Source organism: Cebus imitator, unplaced genomic scaffold (genome assembly GCF_001604975.1).
Source record: "Cebus imitator isolate Cc_AM_T3 unplaced genomic scaffold, Cebus_imitator-1.0 Scaffold435, whole genome shotgun sequence".
Classification (NCBI taxonomy): Eukaryota; Metazoa; Chordata; class Mammalia; order Primates; family Cebidae; genus Cebus; species Cebus imitator.
In genome coordinates, this window is record NW_016107750.1 from 1073786 (window position 1) to 1078229 (window position 4444).

Genomic DNA, 4444 nt, shown 5'->3' on the forward strand with positions numbered 1-4444 from the left:
AAAAAAAAAAAAAAAGAGGTGATACAGATGATACAAAATCCAAACAAATGTGGAATCACAGATTACAAATAAATAAATAAGCAGGGCAAGATGACAGACTAGTTATGGAGGAGTCTACCTGCGGAGACAGGGGCTGAGGGAGGATCGCTCTGAGAAGGGGTCTTATTAGCTGGACCCAAAGGTAAGGAGGAGCTAGCCTTGTAAAAAAGGAGAGAAAAGTTCCTGAAGAGGGAACAGCATCTGGGAACCCCCAGAGGTGGGAAATAACTGCACATTCAGTTGCAAATGAGGCTGGAGTAGCAAGTAGGAGAAAGGCAGGAGCCATGTTATGTGGATTTGGGAGACCTGGGGAGAGGCCTGCTCCTCATCTGAAATGACAGGGGAAGGCATGACATGCTCCTGCCCACAAACAGCGTAGCTGGCAGCCTGGCAGATCCTCTCTGTGGCCAGGAGGCTTCAGAGCTTGGCACTCTTGTCTGGGGTGGCGATCACTGCAGGCGGGAGGAAGAGGGAGATGGGGGGTTCCCCCAACTGAGGTCCTAGGGGTAGAGCCTCCCCCCTGGGCTGTGGGACAGGGTCTCCTTCTGCAGGTCTCCCTGATCCATCCGTCCATTCACACACACTCTGGACCCTCCAGGCCATGGGCCTCCAGCCTTCTCAACACCGAGAGTTCCCCTTTGTCCTTACCTTCTGAGCAAGGTGGTCACTTGTGCCCTGGCGAGGGCAGTGGTCTCTTGTCATGCCCCATCACGTTATCCACGTGACCCTCTCAATGGCAATGCCTGGAATGATCTCTCTACGTGTCTATTTCTGTTTTCTGTCAGTCCCCCCAGAGCAAAGGCCCTTATAGGAGGGCCTCTGAGGGCCTCACCAAATACATGGTGGCTCTCTGCATTTCACTTTCGACCCAAGCCAGACCAGGGAGCAACGTCCTGGGAGACATCAGGATGTTTAGTGTTTTTGTTGTTGTTGCTGTTGTTTGTTTGTTCTGAGATGGAGTCACTGTAACCCCAAGCCTGGAGTGCAATGGGTTGATATCAGTTCACGGCAACCTCCACCTCCTGGGTTCAAGCGATTCTCCTGCCTCAGTCTCCTGAGCAGCTGGGATTACAGGCACCTACTAGCACACCCAACTAATTTTTAAATTTTAAGTAAAGATGGAATTTCACCATATTGACCAGGCTGTTTTGAACTCCTGACCTCAAGTGATTCTCCAGCATCGGCCGCCCAAAGTGCTGGGATTATAGGTGTGAGCCACTGCACCCTGCCCAGGATGCCTAGTATTTAGGACTTTTCTAGAATCTCCTTTCCCAGTGGCACTTCTGCCTGTGCCTTGGCCTCCATGGAGAGACATTTTTAAATTACCCAAATAAAAATCATTCCTGGGCCTATTCAGACAGACTGTTAAGGGCAGCGTTCAGTTCCTCAGGGCCTCCATTCTTTGAGAACCTATAAAGTCTTCTGAGGGTTTCCTCATCTGAAATGAGAGGGGAAGGCATGACATGCTCCTGCCCACAAACAGCAGAGCTGGCAGCCTGACAGAGCCTCTCTGTGACCAGTAGGCTTCAAAGGTTGGCACCAGAATCAAGAAAATCCAAACCTAATTTGTACATCTGGTGAGTTTCTAAGTTGTAACTAAAAATGTTTTTCTCTTTGCTTTGGCTGCTAGGAAGCTCAGAGCCAAATTATTTTACCACCAGTAGGCGTACAGGACCACATATATCTTTGGGCCAATCTTTTCATCATTCATTCACTCCGTCATCCAACAAATATTTGTCTAGGACTTACTGTGTGCCTGGCATCTTTCTAGGTACTGAAGAAGTAACAGTGAACAAAAGAGACCAAATCTCTCTTTACGGACCTTATAGTCAAGTAGGGAAAAGGAGGAAATCAATTTAATAAAGGCCAGGCGCAGTGGCTCATGCCTGTAATCCCGGCACTTTGGGAGACCAAAGTGGGAAAACTGCTTTGAGGCTAGGAGATCAAGACCATCTGGGGCAACAAAGTGAGACCCCACTCATATCTACAAAAAAATGTATAAAAAATTAGTTGCAGGTCAGGCATGGTGGCTCATGCCTGCAATCCTAGCACTTTCGGAAGCCAAAGTGGGTGGATCATTTGAGACTAGTGTGGACAACATAGTGAAACCTCATCTCTACTAAAAATACAAAAAATGTACTGGGTATGGTGGTGCATGCCTGTAATCCCAGCTACTCAGGTGGCCGGGGCACGAGAATCACTTGAACCTGGGAGGCAGAGGTTGAAATAAGCGGGGATCATGCCACTGCACTCCAGCCTGGGTGACAGGGCAAGACTTTGTCTCAAAAATTAATAAAAAAGTAGTTAGGCATGGTGACAAGTGCCTGTAGTTTCAGCTACTGGGGAGGTTGAGGCAGGAGGATTCCTTGAGCCCAGGAGTTCAAGGTCACAGTGAACTATGATTGTGCCACTGCACTCCTGCTGGGCAACCTGTCAAAAAAAAAAAAAAAAAAAAGCCCAACAAACAAACACAGCTTAATAAATAAATAATGTCATGTTGGAGGACTAGGAATGCTAGGGGAAACTTAAACAGGGAATTGTGGGGATGGTGGTGGATGGTTTGCTGTTTAAAACAGGGGGTCAGGGCTGGGTTTGGTGGCTCATGCCTTTAATCCTGGCACTTTGGGAGGCTGAGGCAGGAGGATCCCTTGTGCTCAGGAGTTTAAGACCAGCCTGAGCAACATACTGAGACTTTGTCTCTACAAAATAAATAAACAAAAATAAAACAGGGGGCCAGGGCAAGCCTCACCAAGGTGTCATTAGAGCAAGGAGCTGGAGGAGGTGAGAGGAAGGGTGTTCAGGGAGAGGAAGCAGCACAGGTGGAGGACCTGAGTGGGGGTGTGGCTGGGGTGTCTGAGAAACAGCCACCAGGTGGAAGAGTGGGACATGAAGTTGGAGGAGCCCTGGGGCAGGGGTACCCCGAGGGCTGTGGAGGCCATCCGATGGCCCGAACTCTTTCCTCTAGGGAGATGGGGTGTTGCAGGGTCTGCAGGGGAAGAGAGAAAATTCCTGACTGACACTGAAACAGCATCTCTCTGGCTTCTGTGTTGCCTGTGGACAGTGGGGCATTCGGGCAGGAGCCTGGAAACCTGCATTGCGGGTGCTGCGATGGCCCAGGGAGGAGTGAGGGTGGCTGTGGAGGTGATGGAGAGAGGTCGGATTCTGGAGGCGTTTCGGAGACAGCAGCAACAGGATTTGCTCAGGGATTCACACATGGGGTGTGAGAGACAGAGTGGAGGATGATTCTGAGGCTGGAACTTGAGCATCAAAGAGTGGAGAAGTCATTTTCTTTTTTTTTTTTTTTGAGATGAAGTCTCGCTCTGTTGCCAGGCTGGAGTGCAGTGGCACGATCTCTGCTCATAGCAACCTGCGCCTCCCGGGTTCAAGTGATCCTACTGCCTCCGCCTCCCGAGTAGCTGGGACTACAGGCATGTACCACCATGCCCAGCTAATTTTTGTATTTTTTTTAGTAGAGATGGGGTTTCACCATGTTGGCCAGGATGGTCTTGCTTTCTTGACCTCGTGATCTGCCCTCCTCGCCCTCCCAAAGTGCTGGGATTACAGGTGTGAGCCACTGCGCCCGGCCCGGAGAAGTCATTTTCTAAGACAGGAAGAGGCTGGGTGCAGTGGGTCACACCTATAATCCCAGCAATTTGTGAGTCTGAGGCAGTAGGATTGCTTGAGCTCAGGAGTTCAAGACCAGCTTGGGCAACATGGCAAGACCCCATCTCTAAAAAAAATTACAAAAATTGGCTGGGCACAGTGGCTCACGCCTGTAATCCTAACACTTTGGGAGGCCGAGGTGGGTGGATCACCTTAGGTCAGGAGTTCAAGACCAGCTTGGCCATCATGGTGAAACCCCATCTTCGAAAAAAAGAAAAAAAATTTAAAAAAAAGAAAAAAGAAAAAAATTAAAAAAAAATTAAAAAAAAATTAGGCTGAGCATGGTGGCTCAAACCTGTAATCTCAGCACTTTGGTGGGGCTGAGGTGGGCGGATCACCTGAGGTCAGGAGTTCGAGAACAGCCTGACTGAAATGGTGAAAACCTGTGTCTACTAAAAATACAACAAATTAGCCCGGTGTGGTGGCACATGCCTGTAGTCCCAGCTACTTTGGAGGTTGAGGCAGGAGAATCACTGGAACCCTGGAGGCGGAGGTTGCAGTGAGCCTAGATCGCACCATCGTACTTGAGAACAAGAACGAACTCCATCTCAAAAATAAATAAATAAATAAATAATAAATTTAAAAAATACAAAAATCCTAGCTGAGGGTGGTGGTGTGTGCCTGTAGTCTCAGCTATTAGAGAGGCTGAAGTGGGAGGATCACTTGAGCCTGGGAGGTAGAGGCTGCAGTGAGCTGTGATCTCCATACTACACTCCAGCCTGGACGACAGACATTGTGTCAA